Source organism: Capra hircus, chromosome 15, assembly GCF_001704415.2.
Source record: "Capra hircus breed San Clemente chromosome 15, ASM170441v1, whole genome shotgun sequence".
NCBI classification, from domain to species: domain Eukaryota; kingdom Metazoa; phylum Chordata; class Mammalia; order Artiodactyla; family Bovidae; genus Capra; species Capra hircus.
Window position 1 is genome coordinate 66633350 of NC_030822.1, and position 17105 is coordinate 66650454.

General features: G+C 39.6%; 1 protein-coding gene across 2 annotated transcripts in view; it reads left to right on the forward strand.

Moving 5' to 3' along the window:
• AMOTL1 (angiomotin like 1) overlaps positions 1-17105 on the forward strand; it is a 202163-nt gene that overhangs the window by 11752 nt on the left and 173306 nt on the right. Inside the window, exon 2 of one of the 2 annotated variants that reach the window (XM_018059853.1) lies at positions 4330-4379. The exons of the other annotated variant lie outside the window; for it this stretch is intronic. The gene's annotated coding sequence lies outside the window, so the exon portion shown is untranslated. The remainder of the gene's footprint in view (positions 1-4329; positions 4380-17105) is intronic. 2 annotated transcript variants of the gene reach the window in all.

Below are 17105 nucleotides of genomic sequence, written 5' to 3' on the forward strand. Positions count from 1 at the left end.
GGCATGGCTTAGTTTCATTGCGTTAGACAAGGCTGTGGTCCTAGTGTGATTAGATTGACTAGTTTTCTGTGATTATGGTTTCAGTGTGTCTGCCCTCTTGCAACACATACCGTCTTACTTGGGTTTCTCTTACCTTGTACATGGGGTATCTCTTCACAGCTGCCCCAGCAAAGCGCAGCTGCTGTTCCTTACCTTGGACGAGGGTTATCTCCTCACCGCCTCCCCTCCCGAATTTGAACATGGAATAGCTCCTCTAGGCGCTCCGGCACCCATGTAGCCACCGCTCCTTGGACGTGGGGTCGCTCGTCCTGGCCGCCCCTGGCCTCGGACGTGGGGCAGCTCCTCCCAGCCGCCACCCCTGGCCTCAGGCGGGGGTAGCTAGGTCCATACATGCTTCTGTTAGGTCCATACCATTTCAATCCTTTATTGTGCCCATCTTTGCATGAGATGTTCCCTTGTTATCTCTAATTTCTTGAAGAGATCGCTAGTCTTTCCCATTCCATTGTTTTCCTCTATTTCTTTGCATTAATCATTGAGAAAGGCTTTCTTATCTCCCCTTTTATTCTTTGGAACTCTGCATTCAGATGGGTATATCTTTCCCTTTCTCCTTTGCCTTTAGCTTCTCTTCTTTTCTCAGCTATTTGTACGGCCTCCTCAGACAACCATTTTGCCTTTTTGCATTTCTTTTTCTTGGGGATGGTCTTGATCACTGCCTCCTGTACAATGTCACTAAGCTCTGTCCATAGTTCTCTAGGCCCTCTGTGTATCAGATCTAATCCCTTGAATCTATTTGCCACTTCCATTGTATAATTTTAAGGGATTTGATTAAGGTCATACCTGAATCGTCTAGTGGTTTTCCCTAATTTCTTCAATTTAAGTCTGAATTTGGCATTAAGGAGATCATGATCTGAGCCACAGTCAGCTGCTGGTCTTGTTTTTGCTGACTGTATAGAGCAATCTGATTTTGGTGTTGACCACCTGGTGATGTCCATATGTAGGGTCGTCTCTGGTGTTGTTGGAAGAGGGTGTTTGCTATGACCAGTGCATTCTCTTGGCAAAACTCTGTTAACCTTTGCCCTGCTTCACTTTGTATTCTCAAGCAAAATTTGCCTGTTACTCCAGGTGTTTCTTGACTTCCTACTTTTGCATTCCAGTCCCCTATGAGGAAAATGACATCTCTTTTGGGTGTTAGTTCTAGAAGATCTTGTAGGTCTTCAAAGAACCGTTCAGCTTCTTCAGCATTACTGGTTGGGACATAGACTTGGATCACCGTGATAGTGAATGGCTTTCCTTGGAAACAAACAGAGATCATTCTGTCATTTTTGAGACTGTATCCAATTACTGCATTTAGGACTCTTTTGTTGCCTATGATGGCTACTCCATTTCTTCTAAGGGATTCTTGCCCACAGTAGTAGTTATAATGGTCATTTGAATTAAATTTGCCCATCCCAGTCCATTTTAGTTCAGTGATTCCTGAAATGTCAATTTTCACTCTTGCATCTCCTGTTTGACCACTCCCAATTTACCTTGATTCATGGACCTATCATTCCAAGTGCCTATGTAATATTGTTCTTAACAGCATCAGACTTTACTTCCATCACCAGTCACATCCACAGCTGGGTGTTGTTTTTGCTTTGGCTCCATCTCTTCATTCTTTCAGAAGTTATTTCTCCCCTCTTCTCCAGGAGCATATTGGGCACCTACTAACCTGGGGAGTTCATCTTTCAGTGTCATTTCTTTTTGCCTTTTCATACTATTCATGGGGTTCTCAAGGCAAGAATACTGAAGTCGTTTGCCATTCATTTCTCCAGTAGACCACATTCTGTCAGACCTCTCCACCATGACCTGTTGGTCTTGGGTGACATTACGTGGCATGGCTCATAGTTTCATTGAATTAGACAAGGTTGTGATTCACTTGATCACTGAAGTGATCTGTGTACTTCTTTAAAAATTTTTTCTAGTGAAATATTTATTGATTCATGACTATGTGCCTGTTGAGGTCCTTTATTGGACCAGAACCTGGTGGTCCGGAGTCGACGATAAGAAAGTAAAGAGAGAAAGAAGCTGATATTCCTTGGTTTACACAGAAAGCCAATAAAGCCCCTACGCAGTGCTTGCTCTGTTCACAAAGACCTCAGGGGCCCTCTCGATGGGGTGAAGGTGCAGAGCACCTTCTCGAGAGGGTCTTAGAAGCCTGGGCAGGAAAGTGAACTCAGAGAGCCTCTGCTCTCCAGGGGATCAGCCTGAAAAAGAGAGGAGGAGAGAGAGAGAGAGGGAAAGAAAGACATGGGGACCAGAGCTCTGATGGAGCAAAGGTGTTTTAATCAATAAGGTGTGGGCATATATACTGTCTTACAAGGTAGTTATTCTCAGAAAAGATAAAGATTAAAATTCCAGACTTACAAAACATAGGCAATCCATATTAAAGAAAGAGAGGGTTGTAAACAATCACTTTTACCGTATGGTTTACAAGATGGAAGAGGATTCTTATCACTGTATAGAAAAACTAATGAAGGAAATGGCTGGATTCTTCAGCCCCTGGGAGAGGCTTGCCTCTCCTCTTAATTCCTGAGTATTCAGGAATTAATAAGGAGCAGAGAATTCCTGACAGATCCAAAAGAGCACACAGGAAGCCTCCTGTTAAATGCTTCCTGACATGTGCCCACTTCAATCAGTCTCCCCAATATTAACATTTTGCATAACTATGGAACAATATCAAAATTAGATAACTGACCTTGGTACAATCTATCAACCTTATTAGAATTTTACATCATACATGAACTCATTTGTGTACATGTTTATAACTGTGTGCCATTTTATGATGTTAATATCATATAACTATATGGTATAACTATCACAACAATTCAGATATAAAACCCTATCATCACCACAAGGCTCTCTTTCACTATCTTTTTGCATACACTCCACTCATCTCTAACATTTTGAAACCATTAATCTGTTGTCCATCTGGATAATTTTATTGCAGAAGCATTATATAAATGTAATCATGCAGTAATTACATGGTATAGACAGTCTTTTTCCACTCAGCAAGATTTTCTTAAGACCTATCCAAGTTGTTGCATGTATCAATAGTTGATTCTTTTTCACTGCTGAATAGTATTCCTCAGCATGTGGAATTGTTCAATTTGTTTAATTAGTCATCCATTTACCCATTGGAGGCTATCTGGGTAGTTTCCAGTTGGGGGAACTACAAATTATTAGCATTTGTGTATATGTTTCTGCATGAACATAAATTGCCATTTCTCTGAGAACAATGCCTGAGAGTACAATATCTGAGTCTTATGGTAAGTTCATTTCTAGTTTTAGGGTGAACTGCCAAACTATTTTCCATGGTGGCCATAACGTTTTGGATTACTCTTAGCAGTGTAGAAGTCATGGAGCTTTTCTGCATCCTTGTCAGCATTGGTGTTATCACTATTTTTTACTTTAGACTTTCTGATAGGTGGGTAGTGATATCTCATTGTGATTTTAATTTGCATTTCTCCAATGGCTAATAGTGTTTAACATTGTTTATGTACTTATTTGCCATCTATATATCCTTTTCAATAAGATGTCAAATTAATGACTTTTATCCATTTTTAAATTGGATCTTTAGTTTGTTTTGGGGTTTTTTTTTGCTATTGAGTTCCATGAGTTCTTTATATATTCTTGGTAAATATCTTTTTTCCAGATGTGTAGTTTACAAATATTTTCTCCCACTCGGTAAATTTGACTTCATCCTCTAAATAAGATCTTTCAAAGAGCAAATGTTTTAAATTTTGACAAAGTCCAGTTTATCAATATTTTCTTTTGTAGATTGTTCTTTTAGAGGAAAGAATAAAACCTTTTTGCCTAGTCCTAGTTTTCAAAGATTTTCTCCTGTTTTTTCTAAATGCCTTATAGTTTTACATTTAAGCCTCTAATCCATTTTGAAATAGATTTGTATAGTGCCACCTGGGAAGCCCTGTACACTCTGTCTCTAGAGTTTATTCATGTTATAACTGAATGTATACTTTGATCAATATCTCTTCAAAATATAATTAATTTTTGTGTGTTGATGTTAAATCCTGCAATCATGCTTAACTCAATAGTTTTGGGATATTTTTTCTTTTATTAATAGATTCTTTGAGATTCTCTACATAGATCATCATATCATCTATAGATAGAGATTGTTTTAATTTCCCCTTTCCTATCTGTATGATTTTGATTCCTTGTCTTGTCTTATTGCACTGGCTAGAACTTTCAGTACTATGTTGAGTGTGAGTAGTGATTCAGGCACCCTTACCTTGTTCCCAATCTTTTTTTTTAATCAAATGTTTTAATCTGTAGGAAAAGTGACAAACTTCCTAGAAAACTGAGACAGATGTATATTAACTAAGGTAAGTTACTTAATGTGATTTTTAAATTAATTTATTTTAATTGGAAGCTAATTACTTTATAATATTGTGGTGGATTTTGCCATACATTGACATGAATCAGCCACGGTATACAGGTGTCCCCCCATCCTGAACCCCTCACCCATCTCCCGCTCTACCCTATCCCTCTACATTGTCCCAGAGTACCAGCTTTGAGGGCTGTGCTTCATGCATTGAGCCTGCACTGGTCATCTATTTTGCATATGGTAATATACATGTTTCAATGCTATTCTCCCATATTGTCCCACCCTCTCCTTCTCCCACAGAGTCCAAAACTCTGTTCTTTACATCTGTGTCTCTTTTTCTACCTTGTATATAGGGTCATTGTTACTGTCATTCTAAATTCCATATATATGTGTTAATATACTGTATTGGTGTTTCTCTTTCTGACTTCATTCTGTATAATAGGCTCCTGTTTTGTATACCTCATTAGAACTGACTCATATGTGTTCTTTTATTTAGCTGAGTGATATTCCATTGTGTATAAGTACCACAACTTCCTTATCCATTCATCTGCCTATGGACATCCAGGTTGCTTCCATGTCCTAGCTATTGCAAATCGTGCTGCAATGACCACTGGGGTACATGTGTCTCTTTCACTTCTGGTTTCCTCGGTGTGTATGCCCAGCAGTGGGATTGCTGGGTCATAAGGCAGTTCTGTTTCCAGTTTTTTTAAGGAATCTCCACACTGTTCTCCATAGTGGCTGTATTAGTTTGCATTCCCACCAACAGTGTAAGAGGGTTCCCTTTTCTCCACACTCTCTCCGGAATGTATTGTTTGTAGACTTTTTGATGGCAGCCATTCTGACTGGCATGAATTGATACCTCATTGTGGTTTTGATTTGCATTTCTCTGATAATGAGTTACGTTGAACATCTTTTCATGTGTTTGTTAGCCATCTGTATGTCTTCTTTGGAGAAATGTCTGTTTAATTCTTTGGCCCATTTTTGGATTATGTTATTGACTTTTCTGGTATTGAGCTGCATGAGCTGCTTGTATATTTTGGAGATTAATTCTTTGTCAATTGTTTCATTTGCTATTATTTTCTCCCATTCTGAAGGCTGCCTTTTCACCTTGGTTATAGTTTCCTTCATTGTGCAAAAACTTTTAAATTTAATTAGGTCCCGTTTGTTTATTTTTGCTTTTATTTCTGTTACTCTGGGAGGTGGGTCATAGAGGAGCTTGCTGTGATTTATGTCAGAGAGTGTTTTGCCTATGTTTTCCTCTATTAGTTTTATAGTTTCTGGTCTTACATTTAGATCTTTAATCCATTTTGAGTTTATTTTTGTATATAATGTTAGAAAGTGTTCTAGTTTCATTCTTTCATGGTGGTTGACCAGTTTTCCCAGCACCATTTGTTAAAAAGGTTACTTTTCTCCATTATATATTTTTGCCTCCTTTGTCAAAGATAAGGCCTCCATAGGTGTGTGGATTTATCTCTAGGCTTTCTGTTTTGTTCCATTGATCTATATTACTGTCTTTGTGCCAGTACCATACTGTCTTGATGACTGTAGCTTTGTAGTATAGTCTGAAGTCAGGCAGGTTGATTGCTCCAGTTCTGTTCTTTCTCAAGATTGCTTTGGCTATTAGAGGTTTTCTGTGTTTCCATATAAATTGTGAAATTATTTGTTCTAGTTCTGTGAAAAATACAATTGGTAGTTTGATAGGGATTGCTCTGAATCTATAGATTGCTTTGGGTGTATACTCTTTCACTATATTGATTCTTCCAATCCAGAAACATGGTGTATTTCTCCATCTATGAGTGTCATCTTTGATTTCTTTCATCAGTACTTTATACTTTTCTATATATAAGCTTTTGTTTCTTTGGGTAAATTTATTCCTAAGTATTTTTATTTATATTTATTTTGTTCTTTTTGTTGCAGTGGTGAATGGGATTGTTTCCTTCATTTCTGTTTTCTCATTGTTAGAGTATAGGAATGCAAGAGATTTCTGTTTATTCAGTTCAGTCAGTTCAGTCACTCAGTCGTGTCCGACTCTTCGCGACCCCATGAATCGCAGCACGCCAGGCTTCCCTGTCCATCACCAACTCTTGGAGTTCATTCAGACTCATGTCCATCGAGTCAGTGATGCCATCCAGCCATCTCATCCTCTGTTGTCCCCTTCTCCTCCTGCCCCCAATCCCTCCCAGCATCAGAGTCTTTTCCAATGAGTCAACTCTTTGCATGAGGTGGCCAAAGTACTGGAGTTTCAACTTTAGCATCATTCCTTCCAAAGAAATCCCCAGGTAGATCTCCTTTAGAATGGACTGGTTGGATCTCTTTGCAGTCCAAGGGACTCTCAAGAGTCTTCTCCAACACCACAGTTCAAAAGCATCAATTCTTCGGCGCTCAGCCTTCTTTACAGTCCAACTCTCACATCCATACATGACTACTAGAAAAACCATAGCCTTGACTAGATGGACCTTAGTCGGCAAAGTAATGTCTCTGCTTTTGAATAGGCTATCTAGGTTGGTCATAACTTTTCTCCCAAGGAGTAAGCATCTTTTAATTTCATGGCTGCAGTCACCATCTGCAGTGATTTTGGAGCCCAAACAAATAAAGTCTGACACTGTTTCCACTGTTTCCCCATCTATTTCCCATGGAGTGATGGGACTGGATGCAATGATCTTCGTTTTCTGAATGTTGAGTTTTAAGCCAACTTTTTCACTCTCCTCTTTCACTTTCATCAAGAGGCTTTTTAGTTCCTCTTCACTTTCTGCCATAAGGGTGGTGTCATCTGCATATCTGAGGTTATTGATATTTCTCCCGGCAATCTTGATTTCAGCTTGTGTTTCTTCCAGTCCAGCATTTCTCATGATGTACTCTGCATAGAAGTTAAATAAGCAGGGTGACAATATACAGCCTTGACGGACTCCTTTTCCTATTTAGAACCAGTCTGTTGTTCCATGTTTATTAGTTGTTCCCAATCTTAAAGGAAAAGCCTTCAGCCTTTCTTTCACAATTAAGAATAATGTTCATTTTAGATTTTGTTATAAGTACTCTTGATCAAGTAGGGAAAGTTTTCCTCTATTTTTAGCTCATTGAAAGGTTTCTTTCTTTAAATCATGAGTGAATGTTGAATTTTTAAAAATGTTTTCTCTGCATTAATTGATATGATCATATGATTTTTCATCTTTAGCCTGTTGATAGAGGGGATTACATTTGAATGATTTTGAAATTTGAGGAAGCTTTGCATATCTGAAATAAAACCCCACTTGGTCATATTATTCTTTTTTAGGAAAAACTGCTGGATTCAACTTACTGATACTTTGTTGACAATTTTTGTATATCAGTTTGTGAGTTACTGATTTGCTATTTTCCCTTTTTGTACTATCTGCTTTTGATATCAAGGTGATACTAGTCTCATAAAATGAATTACAAAGTGATTCCTTCTCTATATTTTTTGGACATGATTATATAAAATTGGTGTTAATTCTTCCTTAAATGCTTGATAAAATTCTCCAGTGAAATAATTTGAACCTAGAGATTTCTTTTTTGTGAGCTTTTAAATTATAAAATCAATTTTTATAATAATTGTAGAATTATTTAGATGACATTTCATCTTGACTTGAATTTTCATTATTCATGGTTTTCAAGCTATTAGCCCACTTCTTTTCTGGATTTAAAACTGCAAAATTGTCCATTTATTTCTTTATTATCCTTTTAAAGGCTACCAGATTTGTAGCAATATCTCCTATTTCATTCCTGATGTTGGTAATTTGTCTTTTTTCTTTTCATATCTATCAGTCTAGCTAGAGGTTTACTAATCTTGATTTTTTTCTTATAACAATCGGATATTTGTTTTTATTGATTTTCTCTATTGTGTTACTGTTTTCAGTTTATTTCTGATGTTATCTTTATTACTTCTTTCCTGTTTATTAACTTCTGTTATTGTATATTTAATGGCTTGATTTTTATATTTAAAAAATTCTTCAGCATGGAAACACACAACTATATATGTATAAAGATGTTCATCACAGTACTGAGACATAACCTAAATTTTCATGGTGGGAGATGGGTTAATTAAATTATAGTCTATCTATACAGTGGGATACTATGCAGTCTCAGTTCAGTTCAGTTCAGTCTACTACTACATAATATCCTATTAAAGGGGCTTCCCTTGAAGTTCAGCTGCTAAAGAATCTGCCTGAAATGCAGGAGACCTGGGTTTGATTCCTGGCTTGGGAGGATCCTCTGGAGAAGGAAATAGCAACCCACTCCAGTATTCTTGCCTGGAGAATCCCATGGATAGAGAAGCCTGGCAGGCTACCGTCTATTGGGTTGCAAGAGTCAGACATGACTTAGTGATTAAACCACCATAACTTTCATTTCTTTGCTGAGATTGTTTTATTTGTTTCAAGAGAATTTGTAATTATTCTTGAAACATTTTTATAGCAGCTGCTTTAAAATTCTTGTCAGATATTTCCAATGTCTGATTCACCTCAATGTAGGCATTGTTCGATTGTCTTCTCTCATTCAAGTTATGCTTTTCCTGGATCTTGGTATGAGAGTGATTTCCAACTATATTTTGGACATTTTGGATAACATGTTAGGAGACTTTTGATCATACCTAAATATTTTATTTTAGTAGCAGTCACCTTATTTAAGCTTAGAGTGTAGGTTCTGGCCAACTTTTGTGAGCTATAGTTGCAATGACAATTTGTTTTCAGAGCGCCTTCAGTACTGATATAGGATACTTTGTTTTGGTATTATTTGGGCTCTTGCTTTATTACTGGGCTTCCCTGGTGGCTAAGTGGTAAAGAATCCACCTTTAACGCAGAAGACACAGGTTCAATCCCTGGGTCGGGAAGATCCCTTGGAGGAGGGCATGGCAACCGACTCCCAGTATTCTTACCTGGAGAAGTCCATGGACAGAGGAGTCTGCAGTCCATGGGGTCCCAAAGAGTCAGACAAGACTGAGCATCTAACACTTCCACTTTCACTTTATCATTGTAAGTGCCTCCTGGGCTGCTTAGTCAGTGTGGAGCAGGTGATGAATCCCTAGCCAGGCAATATTTGGGGGGAAAAGTAATGTCAGGAAGGAAGTCTAATCATACTAGATATTTTTAAATGTCACAACATATAATAATTACAATACTGGTGCAACACTAGAGAGATTATGGAAAAGCACCGAAGCAATCAGAAATAGATCCAATAAACCTGTCAAGGTAGCATTTCATTCTAGCAGAATTGGGAATCCACCAGTGACCACCACTTGGAAAGAGTCCACTTTTTAAAAAGTAGCCAATTACCCCAAAACAATTTATTGAGTAGTCTATCTTTTCCCCTACTGATCTGAAATGCCAATTTTTTCATATACCAAATCAATTTCATTATTTTTAAAGTTTTTTATTCTAGTCAAACAAACCATTTATTCTAGGAATAAGATCACACTGTTTTAATTACTTTAGCTTTATAATTTGTTGTGTTATCTGGGAAAGTAAATAACTTCTCAAACACTGCCCTTATTTTATATATATATACCTATATCAACTAATAGGATGTTGCTCAGTCATGTCTGATTGTTTGTGGCCCCATGGACCATAGCCCACCCTCTCTGTCCTCGGATTTTCCAGCAAGAATTCTGGAGTGGGTTGCCATTTCCATCTCCAGGGGATCTTCCCTACCCAATGCTCAAACCTGCATCTCCTGTGTCTCCAGTGTCATCTGCGAAGCTTATTTGTTTATTTGGCTGTGTCAGTTGCAGTACTTGGGATTTCCCTTGCATCATGTGGGATCTTTCCTTGTGGTATACAGACTCTCGAGCTGTGGTGTGGGCTCAATAGTTGGCAGCATGTGGGCTGCAGAGCATGTGGGTTCCAGTAGTTGCAGCGTGTAAGCCTAGTTACTCTGTAGCATGTGGGATCTTAGTTCCCCAACTGCAGATCAAACTCGTATCCCCTGCATTGGAAGGTGAATTCTTAACCACTGGACCCCCAGGGAAGTCCCCTGCTATTATTTTTTAAATCACAAATTTCTAGGCTAATAACTAAAATATATTAGCATGAAAAAAGCCAACCATAGGAAAAAAATGTATATGTGCACATATATTTGTTTATATGTATGCCTCTCTCCACAGATATACCTATGTTTCTATATATAAATACATGTGCATATATACGTATATAAAAGATGCTTACTCCTTGGAAGGAAAGTTATGACCAACCTAGATAGCATATTGAAAAGCAGAGATATTACTTTGTCAACAAAGGTCCATCTAGTCAAGGCTATGGTTTTTCCTGTGGTCATGTATGGATGTGAGAGTTGGACTGTCAAGAAAGCTGAGAGCTGAAGAACTGATGCTTTTGAGCTGTGGTGTCGGAGAAGACTCTTGGACTGCAAGGAGATCCAACCAGTCCATTCGGAAGGAGATCAGCCCTGGGTGTTCACTGGAAGGACTGATGTCGAAGCTGAAACTCCAGTACTTTGGTCACCTCATGTGAAGAATTGACTCATTGGAAAAGACTCTGATGCTGGGAGGGATTGAGGGCAGGAGGAGAAGGGGATGACAGAGGATGAGATGGCTGGATGGCATCACCGACTCAATGGACATGAGTTTGAGTGAACTCTGGGAGTTGGTGATGGACAGGGAGGCCTGGCGCGCTATGATTCATGGGGTCGCGAAGAGTCAGACATGACTGAGCGACTGAACTGAACTGATATACATATATCCATACCTATATTTACATGCTGTGCTGTGCTCAGTCACTCAGGCATGTCTGACTCTTTGCAACCCCATGGACTCTAGCCCACCAGGGTCCTTTGTCCGTGGAATTTCCCAAAGAAGAATACTGGAGCAGGTTGCCATTTCCTTCTCCAAGGGATCTTCCTGACCCAGGGGTTGCACCTGCATCTCCTGTGTCTTCTGCACTGCAGGCAGCTTCTTTACCCACTGAGCCACCTGGGAAACCCCATATATTTGCATTGACACAGACAATTTTTGGAAGGGCACATATGAAGCTAAAATAGTTATTTCCAGGGAGTGAGATTGTTGGGGATTCTATTGATGAAAGAGACTTTCCCACTTTGGACTGTTCTCCACTTTTTATGTATTCTTTAGAAAACAAATATACATTTCTTTTATAGTTAAGACAATACCTGGTTTGATTTGCCATAAACCCAAACCTATACAAGGGCATATCCTGTATATCAGTATTTCTCAATTGTGGCTGCACATTAGAATTATTTGGAGACGTTTTAAGAGATCCAGATGTCAAGGGACCTGCTCCCAGAGATTCTTGTTTCATGGGTCTGGGAAGGGCTGTGGGCATCGATAGATTTTAGAAGTACCTCAGGTGTTTGTGGTGTGAAGTTATAGTTGAGAATCACTACTGTTGATGATGTGCGGCTTAAAAGGGTCCCAGGAAGGTCACTGAAATGAGGTCTTCTCAGAGCATAGTTATTTGAGAATGCAACCCAAAGTAATCTATCATTTCTCTGTCAGGCTAAATGTAAGCATGAGACAGACTGCAAACAAGACTGGAGGGGAGTGATGGAAAAGATCTTTGCTTGAATGTGTGTAGAAGCATCCATCTCTATGGTAGGCCTTTTTGTTGAAAGGTATAGGCTCATTAAGGATTCCTCCACACGTATGCATGCATGCTCAGTCGTGTCTGACTCTTTGTCCATGAGATTTCCCAGACAAGAATCCTGGAATGGAATGCCATTTCCTATTCCAGGGAATCTTATCAGCTCAGGGATAGAATCTGCGTCTCTTGTATCTCTTGCATTGGTAGGCGGATTTTTTACCACTGCATCACACATAAGGGAGTCTTATAAGCTAATCATAACCATGAAAGATACAGGAATCTCACGGTAAACTAGAAACAGCAAAACAGCTATGCTTTAGGAGCCCAGAATGTGGTTGATACTAGAAGGTTCCAACACAGTTCCAAGAACTGGGGTTACTTGGAGACCCTCCCATAGGAGGCTTTCAAAATTCTTTCACCTGGAGAAGTGCTTTGTTAAAATGAAATGCCTTGGGAATCCTGAGGTGGAAAATAGATCTGAGAGGAACCTGAAGAAACTGAAGAACTAACTGAAAACACAATTTTATTGAAGCTCTTTCTGCTTCTTGCATGTGTGTCTTCCTCTGATGCTTCTCTCTAAGTCTGATTCTGCCTCCATATTCCTGACAGGGGAGCTGATTGGCCCAACTAGTCCTCAGTGGTCAGTCTCTGCTTGGACAAGCTTTTCCACACCAGGTGACTATAGAGATAAATCCAACAGTTCATGGAGTCATGTGCCTATTCATCCCTGGTCACCTGAGCCAGAGAGGGTATAGCGAGAAGAGGTGGGTACATAAAGCTGCCTTGGGATTGCAGGGAGAAAGTGTGGGTCAGGCAGTTTCCCTTAGAATGGGAGAGTGGACAGAACATCCACCATGATTAACCTGCCCAGACCAAGCACTTGAGCTTCCCCAGTGGCTCTGTGGTAAAAGAATCCGCTTCCAAAGCAGGAGATACAGGAGACAAAGGTTCGACCCCTAGGTCAGGAAGATGCCCCGGAGAAGGAGACGGCAACCCATTCCAGCATTCTTGCCTGGAGAATCCCATGGACAGCGAGACTGGCAGGCTACAGTCCATGGGGAGCAAAGAGTAGCACATGACTGAAGTGACTTAGCACATGCACCAAGCACTTAGTCAGTCATCAGCGAGTGTTCAATTAGAGGAGGTTTTCAGTGGGGTGTGAACTATTTAAATTGAAGCAGAGATGTTAAAGAAAAACTGTTAGGAATAAATAGATAGCCCTTGCCCATAGTACATCTCCAAAGGTCTTTTCTTGCTCTATGAATCTGAGCTTTTGAAAGGTCTTAAACAGCAGCTTAGGAGGTCAAGAGAATGGAATTCATTTTCCCCTGGGATTAGCTCTGGGCTACACATGGCTACTGAGCACTTGAGGTGTGGCTGGTACAAGTCGGCATGTGCTATAATTGACTGGATTTTGAAGCTTTGGTATAAAAAAAGAAATCTGACATATTCATCAGTCATTTTTTTATTAAATGCATATAGAAACATTGTGTCGGCCAAAAAGTTCTTTTTCCCTAAGATGTTATGGAAAAATCCAGACCAACTTTTTGGCCAACCACATACTATTTTGGATATAGTAGGTTAAAGAAAATATATTATTAAAATTAATTTCGTCTGTATTACTTTTTGAAAAAACTATGTCTATTAGAAAATTTTAAATGACACATATGGCTCACATTATGGACACAGAGACAGCTAGGTTAGATGGTAACTCTGCTGTTTTCCCCTGCACGGATTTGGCTGTAACGATCTGTATATAAATGACAGGTCTTTGCTGCGGGGCCCAAGTCTGTATCTTATTCTTGGTTCGTAATTAGAGCTGTGGCAGTTCATCCTACTCTGGTTCTTCCTCTTTGCCTCATAGACTGCGGCCCAATTGCTTTTCTCAAAGAGAAACACTTAATCCTCTCCTTTGGTTTCCTAACATCCCCCGGACAGACAGCCCTGTCTATGGCTCTGCCTCAGAGAATCCTTACAGAACTTCACTCTGCCTCTTGGTCTCTGTTATTCTTTCTTGCCTCGATTCCCTCCTTCCTTCCCAGGACTGGCCCACAGCAAATAGCTTGCCTTTGTATTTTTGCCCACTTTTTACAAATGTCCTTTCCTCTGGGGACAAATGTCTGCTTCTTAATGCTTTGTCACCCTTTAGCTTTGCTCCCCATGGAATGAAGTTTGTGGATGGAACTAAGTCACTTCTGGAGATGTATCAGCTTCAAAAATTAATAATGATCTTAATAAAAACAACTACTGTTATTTATTGAGTTTTATTACTGGCCAGGATCTATACTGTTTACATTACAGATAGTTTTCATTTAACCCTGACAACAATCCCACAAAGCCTATGCTGTGATCCCCTATGACAAATGGGAAAAGTTATATTTAATGACATTACAGTCCTTGCTTACCTATCACTGGGAAATGGTAGCCCTGGGATTTAAATCCACATCTGTCTCAAAGTCCTTGCTCTTACCCATTACACTTAACACTGCCTTCCACATGCTGTGTCATCTCCCAAGTTAGGAACTCAAAATTGGAATTAATGCCTCATAGCAAGTGACATGTATAAGCAAATTTGCTGAAGGATAACAGTGATGTGCATTTGTATACTGTTTTGATGATTCTCTAGTTGACATACAATTCTCACGAAACTTTGATTAAAAAATTATAATGGGCTTTATAAGCCCTATTTCACATACTGGAAAAACTGAGCTCCAAGATGAAATGATTCTTCTGGGGCTACTTGGTTGAGTAACAATCCCCAGCCAGGCAAGAACCCAGTTTTCTGGAAATATTTATTCTCCTTTTTCTTTCCTCTTCAGAGTATACTAGGCATTATGCTGCTTGGATGGCAGAATATGGTGGCAAATCATGTGTTATGATGCGTGATTTAATGTGAGTTATGGGAAGTGTTTGCAGGTACAGACTCATATGAGTTTCTCAGCTGTAGGTGTGTCAGTTTCATTCATTCAGCAAAATTTCCTGACCCTAAATCTGGCCAGCCATTGTGCTAACAGTGGGCATGGAAAGGTGGATAAGATACGACTTTGTCCTAAGAAGATTACCTTCTAACAAGGACAGGAATCATCTTGCAAAGAGAGTATTATCCAATGGGAAAGTGTAGTCTTAATGGAATTTTAAAAGTTAGGAGGAGAGGCGGAAAGGGAGAAGGAAATAACTCTCCCTGGGAAAGTTTCATGGTGGAGGGAACTTCTGAGTTCTGGTTTCAAAGGACTGACTTTAGAGATGAAAAGCCTGAGTCACTGAGTGTTCTGCAAAGGACTTCTTCATCTTATAACTTCATTAAGTTTCCTAAAAATATGCTTGTTGCCACAGCTCCTTAGAGAGTAGTAGCATGAATTATTCAGTAGAGTACTTAAAATATTAACATCAGTAAATTCCATAGGAATTTCATGAATACTCTGCCCAGTTGGTTAAGCCAATTTGGAAGAATGGTTTCCAATTCTACAAAGTTGGTAAGACTATGTGGAGAAACAAATGAAGCCCAGAAGAATCATGTCAACTCTCTGAACATCAGCCCATTTCAGAGAAAGACTTCATGCCTCTAGATTCCATGTCCTTTTATTCATCAAAGAGGTATTTTCTTTCACAGGGGATATTTAGAGTGTTCTACTCTCTCTTCTCTTCCAACCAAGCAAAAGTCTTGTATGTGCTACTGAATTTAATCATTGGAATATCAAGAGCCCAGATGTACACTCTAATGTGTTTGTTTTATTTGGAGTTAAAATCAAACCTAAAGGAAATCAACCCTGAATATTCATTGGAAGGACTGATACTGGGGCTTCAGTTCTTTGACCACCTGATGCAAAGAGCTGACTCATTGGAAAAGATTCTGATGCTGGGAAAGATTGAGGACAGGAGGAAAAGGAGGCATCAGAGGATAAGATGATTGGATGGCATCACTGACTCATTGGACATAAGTTTGAACAACCTTCGGGAGATAGTGAAGGACAGGGAAGCCTGGTGTGCTGCAGTCCATGGAGTTACAAAGAGTCAGACACAACTTAGCAACTGAACAACAACAACAAAAGGAAAATATCTGTCAAAGTTTAGAAATGGAAACTGATCAGAGTCAAACCCTTGGGGCAGTCCAAGAGGAGAGTGTCCTCTATTTTAGTGTGGTCCATAAGGGTGCCTATGATTGAGTTTTCTGATAGCTAATACCAGGCTAGACATTGTGCAATGGACTGAGGGTTTGTGTTCCCTCAAAATCCATATGTTGAAGTCCTAACGCCCACTGTGGTGGTCTTAAGAGTGGGGCCTTTGGAAAGTGATTAGGTCATAAGGGTGGAGCCTTCATGAATGGAATTAGTGCCCTTATGAGAGGACTCCCCTCCCCAGAGAACTCTCTAGCTCTCCTGCCATGTGAGAATGCAATGAGAAGTCAGTATTCTATAATGGAAGAGAGTTCCTCCAGAACCTGACTGTGCTAGCAACCTAATCCCAGACTTCCAGCCTCAAGAACTATAAGCAACACATTTCTGTTGTTTATAAGCCATCCAGTCTGGGGTACTCGGTTATAACGTCCCATCCTGACAAAGGCACCTAGCCCCTAGGTAATGGAGATCTTAGCTAGAAATTCCTAGTTGAGAAGGAAGATCTCATCACGTGACCTCTTCCCTCTTGTGCTTCAACTTAGTTGTTTGGTTTGTTTTCTGGATGTAATCAGACAGATTACATTCAAAGCCCTCCCTATTCAAACCCAAGATGGAGCATTCCTTCTGATTCCTGACTCACTGAAGAATAAGGCCCAGATCTGCAAAGCTTGGAGGGCATTAGAACTGGGGTAAAATCTTAATATTCCAGGAAGAGTATCTCATCTTCAGCAACCTCTGAAGAACAGGACGAGGGGCAGGAGGTCCCAGAATGGCTTAGCAGCACTGAGGACTTTTGGTGACTCGATATTTTGTTGAAAATTTTAAAATGGATTTCTTGATAGGAGAGTTCACAGATACAATGTCTGTCTGGGAGAAAATTAACTCCTTCCTGGGTACTGAAGTACAGGTTGCAAAGACATAGACTGGAGAGTCGTGCATAATGGAAGGGTTAGACTAAAGGTCCTCAGCTGCTGTCTAACTTTCTGATTCTATTATTTGCAGATCCTTGATTCATCTGTGCATGCCTCAAAGCTTGCACTTAGTACA